The sequence below is a fragment of the Perognathus longimembris genome, chromosome 19 (assembly GCF_023159225.1).
Source record: "Perognathus longimembris pacificus isolate PPM17 chromosome 19, ASM2315922v1, whole genome shotgun sequence".
Classification (NCBI taxonomy): Eukaryota; Metazoa; Chordata; class Mammalia; order Rodentia; family Heteromyidae; genus Perognathus; species Perognathus longimembris.
Genome location: NC_063179.1, coordinates 22,087,650 through 22,100,223, shown reverse-complemented (window position 1 = coordinate 22,100,223; position 12,574 = coordinate 22,087,650).

Sequence of the window (12,574 nt, the reverse complement as noted above, 5' to 3'; positions counted from 1 at the left end):
CCTTGCCTGCTCTTGAATTCCTCACCGCTTCCTGGGCTTGCTGGCTTCTTGCCATATTGGCTTCTACATGACTTCTTAAACATGCCAGCCTCTTCCTACCACATCTTTTCTATACCAATAGTTTTTGTCTTTGCTGTTCATGCTGCCTAGAATAATTTTCTCCCAGATATTTGCAGGGCTATCCATTTATGGTGTCCTCCAACTAAAAGAGAACCCCCAAGTCCTCTTGTCCTGCCCATGACTCTGCTATTATTATTGTTATTATTACATTATTATTATTGCTTGCTATCTTCTGACATTCTAACATATGTTCGTTTTGCATTTTGGAGTCCTGGGGATTGAACCCAGAACTTTGTGCATTCAAGGCAAATACTCTACACTGAATGACATCCCCAGCCCTGCTGGTGCTGTTGTGCCTTGTCTGCCTCTCCCAGTAGGTTGTAAATGCCATGAGAGCACAGGCCTCCAGATTTTTGTGTCTTTTGTTCATTGCCATATTTTCAATGCCTAGAGCAGAATTTACATTCTGGTTGTTATTTATCAAACATTTTCTGAATGAATGAATGAATGACTGAATGAATGAATGCAGAAAACACAAGAGGAGATGAACTACAGGTTTGGGGAAACCTTGCTGGCAAAGAAATTTAAGCGAATGAGTTGTTCAAGTTAAGAAAAAAACTTACTGAGGCAAAGGCAAAGTATTTCTGGCAAAAGACTTGATATGTGGGAAATCCTATAAGAGAGTACTCACATCAGTGAAAGAAGTTGAGTGTGGGGGGGTGAAAAAGTGTGAAAAGCGTGGGGGGTAGAGCTGTGCATGAAGTGACAGGTAGAAGGATGCAGTGTTCTGGAACACCTAAGAGGGAGGGTGGGCTTATATGCACTTATTTACCATAAACCCCAGAAATATCTCTCCTTGTTTTTTACCCAAATGAAATGAAATGAAAATGTACATTCACAAAAAAAATCACATATGAATATGTATAATAGCTTTATTTTTAACCACCCCAAACAACCGCTTCATTGTTTTCATGTGGTGGTGAGTACATGATTCAGGTTCACACAGTCAAGATACATATGGCTAATATACTTTAATCCGAATTATAGGAGATCAGCAGCAGGTTTTCAGTGGGAGTAACACTATCAGGTTCATCTTGTTCTTGTGTCCCCTATGTAGGGACAGGGGACATACAAGTAAAAATGAGATAACCAGAGAAGAGTTTATCAGAGGAGTTTGCCAGTCTCTGCTGGCAAAAAGTGGCATGGAAAAAGACAGAGGACTTGAGAAATACTTGTGTAGTAGATCAGCAGGATTTGTTATCTAGTTAGAGATGGAATATGACTAAGGGGGAGAAGTCCCCATGAGGCCGAGGAGTGTGGCTGAAGGGCAACTTGGTTGGCCTGGTTCCATCTGCTGGATATACTTGGGGCAATGCAGAAGGTCTGCCTTGAGAAGGATAGGGCACATGGATGGCAAGAGATAGTAGTGGATTAGGACACATCAGAGTAAACCTGATGTTTTCATCTGTTTGATTGGATTTTTTCCTGTTTTATCTAGGCACATATCTGAATGCTTACCTCTGGGTGGTCCAGGAAGCTATGATCAAAAATCCACCTGTCTTATGAGTTACCCTTGAGACTTCTTGTTGTATAGCATTAGGCACGATCATCTTTCAAACTTAGTGCTGTCCATTTAGCCAATGGAGTCACAGTGTCTTCCCAGTTTATATAAATATAGCCTTACCAGTAAAATAGTTAAATCTGATGGTGGACTATTCCTCACCCACTATTTAAAGAAATCTAGAGATATAGCCAAGAACAACAACAAAATTTAATAGTAAATATTTAATAGAAAATCAACACAAGAAAAGCAAACTACCTTCCCAAAGCCTTTAGCACTTCCTTTTAGCACAATTTTATCAATCAGAAAAACAATGAACTTCAAAAGTCTCCTCTGCATTACCAGCTCCTTTTATTCTCTGGCCTACATAAAGCCAGACTATGCATTTCTGGCCAAACCATCTTCTACTGTTTTCATGTGGCCCCAATTTTTTGTGGTCTGGCCTGGCAAAGAGGAATTCAAATCGAATGAGGGCAGTTCGTGGCCTGGAGATTGTGGGTTTCTTTCAGAATCTTTAAGATCCTCAACCAATGTCATATTCCCAAAATATTCCCATAAAGTTAATTAGAAAGTCTTGTCTGTATTTATGAACAAAGAAGCTAAAACAAAGAAATATTCCCGACACATCATCCCAGATCCCAAGTGAAGACAGTGGCAGAGGAGTGGTTTATCATGGCCTTCGAGGCCTGTTGTGACTTTATGGGCCCTCTAAAATGTCTGACTCAGTGAAATTGCTCTATTATGCTTACTTCTTGGAGGATTGGGAGTATGGCATGCTTTTGACATTCTTTATGATTGTGTTTTCTGTTTTGTTTCTATCATTAAGCATGTATTACTTTTATAATTGGGAAGATGAAGAAAGCTGTCATAAAAGCAATATGTATAGCATGAGACCTTTTTTTCTTTAAAGAAACAAGTATATAAGATTGCCACTATGTCTGTCTGGGTATATGGATTATTCTTTTCTCTCTCTCTCTCTCTCTCTCTCTCTCTCTCTCTCTCTCTCTCCTTTTCTTTTTCCTTTCCTTCTTTTTTTTTTCTCCTTTTTCTTGTACCTAGAGCACCAGCAAGGCACTAGGTACCACCCACAGACTCACTCAGATTGCTTGGCTGGCGCTCCTACCACTTAAACCCCATTTTTTTTTCTTTTTTGCTGGTAAATTGGAGATGGGTTCCTACAGACTTTTCTGCCCAAGCTGGCTTTGAACCTTAATCCTCCAGATCTTGGGCACACTGAGTACCTATGATTACTGGCTTAAGCCACCATCACCAAGCTAATATTTCTTTTCTTCCTCATGTTTTCTGAGTTTTTCCAATTTTCTATGATGAATAAAAATTCATCATCAGCTATAATTATAATTATAAAAAATACTGTTCTTTTAAAATATGACACCCAGTACTCCTCTGAAATGCTTCAATGAAGGCAGGACACTCTGAGGGTGAGGAAAATTAGTATTTAGTCCTGACCCCAAAAGTAACTGGCTATATGACTGAATGCAGATCTCACACAGCCTTTCCCAGCTAGGACTTTACCCAGGGGTCATGCTAGTGTGAGCTATCCCAGTGAGTGTCAATCACTGAAGTCTGGCTAAGGCATGGGAGTACATTCAGACAAAGGATACTGAGATGGACTTCACAGTTGGCTCTGCTATTCTGTAAATACACTGCTAAATGTTACTGGAGGAACATATTGTAATTTGAAGGCACATTATTTTTATTTTGAGGGAAAAACAAGATCACAGTTATTAAGTCAATCTCCTGTTCTTTGGCACTAGTACCAACTGATGTAATAGGAGAGCGGAAAGAGAGAAGATTTGCCCTTCCATAGCTGGGCATCCTGCCACTATGCCAGCCTAAAAAGATATGAGTCTGGGTGGGCTGGGAGTCCTGGGGTGCACAGAAGTCAGGTGATGCCCGCTTTACAAAGGGTGGCCCCCTTACCAGGGCAGCAGCTTGCTTGAGAAGGGACCCTGGGAAGCCTGGAGCCAGCTGTACTGTAGAATCACTGGTAATGAGGCCTGCATCTTCCATAAAGGTAGGAAACTGGACCCTCGTATCTACAATCTGACAGAAAAATCTATGGCTGCGGAAGTTAAGTCAATATTTGCTTCCAGTTAAAAGTTGTGTAATTATCAGTGCCCAGTCATATAGTTTTATGGCTTTGATGATTCACACAGATTCTCTGTGAAGGAAGAAAAATGGCCCAGAAGGAACATCATCTGCATCTGTCTGCTGTACATCAAAGAGATAAAGAAAACGTTATGCTGCTTTGAATTTGAAGCTTCGCTGGTATTTAAATATATATTCTCATGCTGGTACTGCCCTCCTTCTCCCTCAGAGGGGTGGGAATGGAAATCATTTAGTATGGGAATCTGACTTCATTCATTTCAAGTTTCTTGTGGCTAAGCACTATTGGAGGAAGGAAGGGCTGTTTCCCAATGCTATTTTCTGATCATGCTTTTGCTAAAACTTCTTTATTATGAAATAACTTGGAAATTGGTGGAACAAAGAGTGCTTGAATGAATGGCCTTTCTGAATTACACCTGGCTTTTTTCCCCTCCCATAAAACCTAAAAGAAAGAAAAGTATTTTCAAAAGAATTGTCCTATTTTCCTTTCTGAAGAAAACAAACAGAGGCTCGTGAAAAGTAAAGCCAAATGTTAGAAGCGAACTTGAGAGAATGTAATTGCTCTCAGACTGTGTAAGCAGGGCTACACTGAAGAAAGTCAAGACGGAAAGAGAGGAAGTTGTGTCACATCACAATCACACAGGATGAGGGATGGTCTTGACTGGAGGGACAAGTTGAGGGCCACAAAAATGAGGAACGGATAAGAAGACAGACAAGTTTCATAACATAGGGAGCCACTCCTTTTCCCTGCATAGGTCAGATGGATGAGCTTCAGACTGAAGAAATATGGAGCTACAGGCCAGGAAGGGAGAATAAATCAAAATCTTGCCCATCTACTCCACATGGAGTACTTGCAGAACTGCAGAAACCCCAGATTGTCTGGGAGCAGTTTCCTTAGGGCAGTTCAGTAAATGTTCTCTAGAGTTGGGAAGATACAGAGCCTGCAAACATCCGAAGAGGGAGTCCATGGCAATCAGTGCTGAGAGGATGCTGAAGGGGAGGTAGATGGCCTCTCCACTTGAGGTGGGTGAGGCTGGAGGGTCTCCATGGGACAGGGGCCACTCTCAAGGAAAAGCTAGGCTCTGCCTGATTCGACAGGTCTCACCCCTACAAAACTCTATGTCAGGTACTAGATAAACCAGCGGAGAGATGGGTGGATAAACTCTGTAGAAACCAAGGGGCATCCTGGGCCCTCAGTCCGAAGATACCCCCTTGTTGATGAGCTGCCTCCTGCAGAGCAGTCTCCAAAGGACCAACAAAGAGGGAAGGAAGGATAAAAGGAAAGGTTAGGATTTTCCACACAGGTCAAGCTCTTTGTCAGCTATGGCTTTTTGTCCCTTGGTCTCTCTCCTTCCCCTGCATCTGAAAAAGTTAGAAGCAGCAATGGGAGGTAGAGAGAGGTTGAATGAAAAACCAGTCAATGTCCTCTGCCCCTTCCCTGACAGGAATATTTGAGCACATATCTGGTCTGATGTGAAGAGACAGGAGCTGTGAAATGCATGTGAGATTGAAATTTGGGGTTAGGACAAAGTGGACCTTTCATACTTGCCAATGAGACATTTATGATATGTGACATTGACAAGAAAGATAAGGGTTCTGTCTGGACACTAGGAGAGTGTGAGGATAAGAGAACCAGTGGAAAATGTCAGACAGACGTGAGCAGGTGAGAAGAAAGTGTTTCATTGCCATCCTTTCCCCATGACTAACTAGAGCTACTCAGAATTTCATTTGCCTGAGCAAAGATTGCAAGGAGAGAGGTCTTTGGTACCTAGAATAAGAAATCTTGGTATGAACTGTGTAAAAACACTCCTTTTGTTCCTGTGATCTTTGCCTCTTTATTGGCACACTAACTTTTATATAACTCTACCCAATCTTTGTCTGGATTCATAGTTTTGCCTTTTGACTTACCCTCTAGAAAATTTGATGTAAAGAACTGCATATATAGTCTACAATATAAAGCTGAGACTTGGAAAGGCAAAGATTTTTGGGGGGTTGTTGTTTGTAACTTATGACTTAGTTTGGGTAGAATAGACCAGGAAGTCTTCCTCAATAGGGAAGATTCTGATTTCAGTAGAATCTGTATTATTTGAAAAGAAAAAAAAATCAAACCTAGTCTGTCATTGTCTCTTTGTAATTGTATGAACTTGAGCAAATTTCATGCTCTCTCCCTATATCAGTGTCTTCCTATTTCGTTATATATACTTAAAATTTGGCATGAGGAATCAATGGATTATTACATGACTAGTGCATAAGACAATGTGCCTGGTTTTATCTAAGAACTTAGGAATTGCTGTAGACATGCAGTAACCTACGTCATATCATTTTGGCCTACCTCAGCACACCCATGGTGTCTGTGGGTATTCTGTCTCTTGTCTTCCTGAGTGGGCTTTCTGCTCGCAGGAATGAGCTAAGCTTAGGTTACTCCCAGAATAACAGCAACACTGCAGAACTGAGCAGCAATTTGCCAGGAGTTAACACCTCAAGAGGGAACTCCAGTCAAGGAGGGATGAGGGGAATGAATACCCTAGCTCCCTTGCCCTCACCTGCCATTGAGTAAATTCCAAGGCACATTCCACTACATCTTCCAGAGGACTTTCAGAGGGATGGAGTTGGGGCTGCTGACAGAGGTAACTTATTCATTCATGTACACATCGACTTGCTTACCCTTGCTATGTCATTTCTCAATGCCCATATCGCATTTTCTGAAATCATTTCCCAAATTAAGAACTTAAATCAAAATTCTTGTCTTAGTAGGGAAAATTGAGGGCGTAAACCTTACTACACAGATTCTTAACATTCTATCTTATTTTTGAACATTTTTATTATCTTTCAGTAGTTGTACAAAAGAATTACCATTCACCAAAGCAGTTTATGAATACAGTGCATCTTGATTGCTGTCACCCCTTTCAACATTCTCACCCATCCCTCCCAATCCACCCCTTCCCTTACTTATTTTAATTTTAGGTTATGTATTTAATTTGTTTTGCCTCTCAACAAATCAATTTATGTGATAATGCGTCTTGATCTGTGTCATTACTTTCAATTCTTCACTCCCTCTTTCAGCCCACATCTTCACTTTCATTTCTCAATTCTGTGGTATATACAATGAATCCTGCCTGCATTCTCCATCCAAAACCCATCATTCGTCTATCCCTCTCCCCTTGGACCCATACCATACTCTTGAGATCACTCATTTCCTAATGCTACTTATTTTGTTGGGTTTGCTTTCTTTCTTCTTCTTCTTCTTCTTTTTTTTTTTTTTTTTAAGAGTTATACTCTCGGGGCTGGGGATATGGCCTAGTGGCAAGAGTGCCTGCCTCGGATACACAAGGCCCTAGGTTCGATTTCCCAGCACCACATATACGGAAAACGGCCAGAAGCGGCGCTGTGGCTCAAGTGGCAGAGTGCTAGCCTTGAGCGGGAAGAAGCCAGGGACAATGCTCAGGCCCTGAGTCCAAGGCCCAGGACTGGCGCAAAAAAAAAAAAAAAAAAAAAAAAAAAAAAAAAGAGTTATACTCTCCACAGAGCCTATTCTACTTCAGTGAATTCATTTGTAACCACTTGCATACCACCCTTGTAGATTTATAGGCACTTTCTAGCTACCACAAAGGAAGGTAAACCATGTAACCTATGTTTCTCTGACTCTGGCTTACTTCACTTGATATAATTTTCTCGAAGTCTTTCCATTTCCTTACAAATGGCACAATATCATGCTTTCTGATGGATGAGTAGAATTCCATTGAGTGTTTTCTTCATTTTCTATGTTTTCTTCATTTATCCATTGAGGGGCATCGATATGAGGTTGATGATGGTAAACAGGGCTGTATTGAACATGGTTGTGCTGGCCCTGTTTACACTCTATGGATAAATGTCCAAAAGTGAAATCTCTAAGTCATAAGGTAGCTCTATGTTCCAGAGTGATTGAACAAGTTTATATTCCCACCAACAGTATAATACAGTTCTCTTTTAGCTACACCCATGCCAGTACTTATGAGGTAGAAGGAAATTGAAGGATATTTAAGGAAATGGAAAGACCTTCCAAGCTCCTAGATTGGAAGGATTAATACTATGAAAATGACATATTTCCCAAAGCAATTTACAAATTTAATGCACTACCCATCAAAATCCCAATAATCTTCTTCAGTGATATAGCAAAAGCAATCCAAAAATTCATATGGAATAATAAAAGACTGAATAGCAAAAACAATCCTTAGCAGGAAGATCAGTGTTGGAGGAATTGCAAAGCTATGGTAATAAAAAACAGCTTGGTACTGGCAGAATAGGCCTGAGGTCCAGCAGAATGGATTAGAAGGCCCAGAAACCATGAAAATATTACAAGAAGGAATAGAGAAAATATTAGGGGTCCTAGGCACAGGTCAACACTTTCTAAGTAAAGATCCAGAATCACAACAAATTAAAGAAAGATTGGATAAATAGAATCACATCAAACTTAAAAGTTTCTGAATGGAAAATGACAAAGATAACAAGCTTTAGGAAGCCCACAGAATGGGAGAAGGTTTTTTTTTTGTTTTTTTTTTACCAAATATACATCAGACAATGGCCTAATATCCAAAATGTACATAGAGCTTACTCCTAAAAAACAAACCTTCAAAGGAACAACAACCCAATTAACAAATGGGCTAATGAGTTAAAGAGAGACTTCCAAGAAATAAGAATGGCAATAGACATGAAGAAATGTTCAACATCTCTGGCCATAAAAGGAAATGAAAACACTGAGATTCCACCTTATTTATTTTTTATGTCATTGTAAAACACAAGAGTGTGGTGCTCACAAAACCTTCTCAAGTACATGTTGATTTTTAACGTTAGATCCTCCTTATTTGTTTAAACATCTCTTCATGTATCCCATGATCTTTTATAAAGATAACTATACTTTTAGCCTTTCAGATGAACAGTTACTCTTTTCTTAAGTATCTCCATTTAGATAATTCTACAGCTCCCACACCATTTTTTTTTTTATCATTCCTGTACTCTCAGGGCCAAACATAGTGTCTGGTAAAAATATTATTCAACAAAAACTACTCCCTTATCTAATGAAAGACTTTTCATGGTAAATCAGAGAGCAGCTTGCTATAAATTAAACCCCAAATAAGAAATCATCAGAAAGTTGTATATTTATACTAAGTACAATACTCTAATAATTATATTGAAATGGTTTAATCTGTGCTATCCAAGGAGGTATTAATTAAGTACATGGAACTACTGAAATGCAGCAGTCAGAATTGATAGACGCTAGAAGTATAAAATGCATGCTTGATTTCAAAGATTTAGTACATGAGCACTATTTTAATGATGATTTTATATTTTATCTATGCTGGGCTCATCAAAATACCTCATGAAAACTATTAGAATATTAAAATTGTACATGTGGGTTGTATTACATTACTATTACACATTGCTGGTCTGAGGAATTCTTGATCCTGTTTCTAAGGAGTCCCTATTGCAACTGTTTTTCATCGGTGACCATGTTCTTACACACCCTTTAACTAGATGTTGTTGGGGCTGTACTGTAGGCTTGAGGCACAAAGTTGCAGCACTTGCTGTAGCTTGAACCTAAGATGCAGATAATAAGCAATGAGATATTGGTGCCACCTATGTAGATTCTTCTTAGATCTCAGAGAATGGGTAAAGTAGATAAGGCCATAAATTGCCAGTTACAATTATCAGTATCTAACACCCGTGTCTTTATTAGAAGGTCTCTGTGTTCAGTGGGTTGGTTTCTAGTCTACAGTGTGCTAGGGTAGCACCATTTCTTCCTAACTCAAATGAGTAAATTGAGTCTAGAGACGTACACTAGAACATAGGTCTTGCTTTTCAAGCCCCTGAGCACAAAATTTAGCCTTCCGAAGCTGTTGTTTTCAGCCCTAAAGAATGGAGCTAGTGATCCCAGCATGCCTCATGCACAATAGAGGTGAGGCTGTATAGACCATTGTGAGCTAGTCCCTGGGATGAGCTCCTGAAATGAGCCCTGTGTCAGAAGCAGCAAAAGCTTTGGCTTATGAGTAACTGACATGTCCCTAGGAGCATCCAAAGCCTCATGAACGAGTCTTCTTTCCTTCAACATAAAGTCAGGAGAAAGACCAGAATATATGTGATTATACAATACACTTAAATAAATGTCAATATGACATATTGGTTAATATGATAATTATCCCTATGGGTTTGTTTGTTTTTATTAGCTATGCACGCATTTTCATTTTTAGGAACCCTAAGGAACAAAATGTTATTGGCATCCTCTCCAGAAACAAAGAACAGCTGCATTTGTTTGGGACATTTCCCAAGCTGCTCCTTCCTCCATGTGTGATGGATGCTCTTGCTCTGTCAACCCAAAGTAGATCAGGAGAATGCCATGTCCTTGGGCTGCTATCTGGGTACTCCAGAGTCTCACAACCCCATAACAATGCCTTTCAGCAGAGGGAACACCATCTGCCCTGGCCTTTCTCCTAAATCACACAGTGGAGACTGTGGAGAAAAACCCCGAGCATCCCACCTTCTGGTCTCCTTCTGACATTGCTGCCATCTATGGAAGTATAGATTGTGAAGGCCGGGAGAGTCTTGAGCAATGGCTGCTCATTAGAATATCTTGGAGATATTTGCAGAAAAAAAAACAACACTACAATATCCAGGACTTAGTTTTGTATTCTGATTAAGAGAGAGTTCTGACATTGGATGTTTTATAAAAGCTCTCCAAGGCTTTGATACTGGTCTAAAGTCAGGACCAGAACTCTTATCTCTCAGTTTCTCATCCACAATGTTTATGAGAACATAAGCTTCGGACTGAATATCATGGGACTTAAATGCTGGCGCATTCACTCATTAATAGAGACCTTGAACGAGCTATTGGCATTCTCAATTTCCTGCTTGCAACATGGGAGAAATAATACTTATCTCAGAGCATTTGAGGGAGAATTAAGTGTCAAGAATTGCATCTGTTTTCTCTACATTATTGTAAGCATTTTGAGGATAGGGACTTGGTAGCACAACTAACATAGATTTAACTAACTGCTCTATGTCAAGCACTGTACTAGACTTTGCAAGGACAACATGTTGTCTCTCTTAAGCTTTACAAAGCAGCTGTATTTGAGATTTTTTTAAAAAAAAAGTTCCATGAGAGGAAGGACATAGGCTATAGCAAAGCAAGGATTTGAATTTATGTATTTCTGACTCCATAGTTCATTCTTTCCCCTAAGTAAATGCTTTGTCAGGTTCAAAGGTCAAAACTGACATAAGAAATCTTCATGCCAAAGAAGTCACCCTTAGAGCTATCTTGCTATCATTTTTTTCTGCAGGAATTTGCAATTAGCTTTTATTGCTTCTGCATGGTTTGGTGTGTTTTCTTTCATTTTCCAAGTAACTTTTGCTTTATACAGAGTTCATTATCTTAACTGATGCACTCCTGGGTCTCTCCCGATTGTGCCAAATGCTCATGGCATATGATACAAATGAAAATTTTACATGAGTGAATAGAGGCAAAGGAAAAAGAAAACCTTAAGTGATTGAGGGAGTGCATACAGCTCATAGTGGACATTCAGTTTCTGTGATTTCAATTCTTTACTGATAAAGTCTCTCCCTTCAAGTGTCACTTACAAAAGGTTTATTTTTAATAGAGGCAATGCACAATAAGCAAAATAATAATATACACCATCATTCTGCTATCACAAAATGAGAAACTATGCTAGCAACAGGTCCTTTCCATTTGTTCATCTATTATTAAGCAGTAGATGATTTTAAACTTGGAGCTGTTGATAGCTTTAGATCAGAAAAGCAAATATCAATTCATGCTAGTTTTAGACTCCTGTTAATCTTCCAAATTACTATTTGGATATTAGCTGTCAGAATGTTTTATGCATTCCCTAAATGTTCTCTGACCACAGCTGTGCTAAGATTCTGAGCATTTATTTGCACACATTAGAGCAGCTTGGAATAGCTGGAAGAAGAAGCTATGTGGAGTCAGCAAGCCTGAGTCCAGGTTTTGGCTATCTACTTCCCAGCTGTGAAGCTTGAAGTCCAAACATCTCAAGTGAAGTATTAATGCCCTGGAGATTTGAGACACTGTGCTTCAAGGGTTCTGTTCAGAATAAACAGGAAACATTCATTTATTCATTTAGGGAGCAAATGTTTTTGAATGCTAGGCCTTGTACTACAAGTGAAGTGAATCACACGTAAGGTTCCTGTTTTTATAGAGCTCTAGATTCTTCAGAGCCATGTAAGATTCATTCAGATGAAGCTTAATGTAAGAGACTATAAACCTGATTTTTAAGTATCTGACAATAATGAATATTACCAATTGCCAACAAGAATATCCTTTTCCCTTTCTAATAGTACCCTCTTCTCAACTAGAAGTGGACCAAACACTGCCTATAAGATAGTGGTTGTTGGCTCAGGCCACAGGTATTCAACTTCTCATTAATGTGGGGTGACCGAGTCACCTAAAGTTCAATAAGAACTCTGGATTTCAACATTTGTGTTGGAATCTCTTTCCAACACTCTCTGTTCATCTCAGAATCAGAGAGTGATTACGTAAATACAGGAAACATGCTGCCAACAGCATGGACTGAATTTATGGAGTTGGTGAAGTCAGAGTACGATACAGTTGAAGAAGTAAGCTAGCTCAAAGGTTGTCTGGTCTCTGACTTCAGTGACAAAAGCTAGTACTTCTATTTATGACTTAGTTGATTTTAGTCAAGTCTTCTGTATATTGAAGCCAAAGAATCTTGTAGCTGCCATATAGAATTTGTTTCCAGATGTGGGTGAAATAGAAATCAACTCTAAAATGTGGACTTGTCTACACAGGTAAAGTTGGGT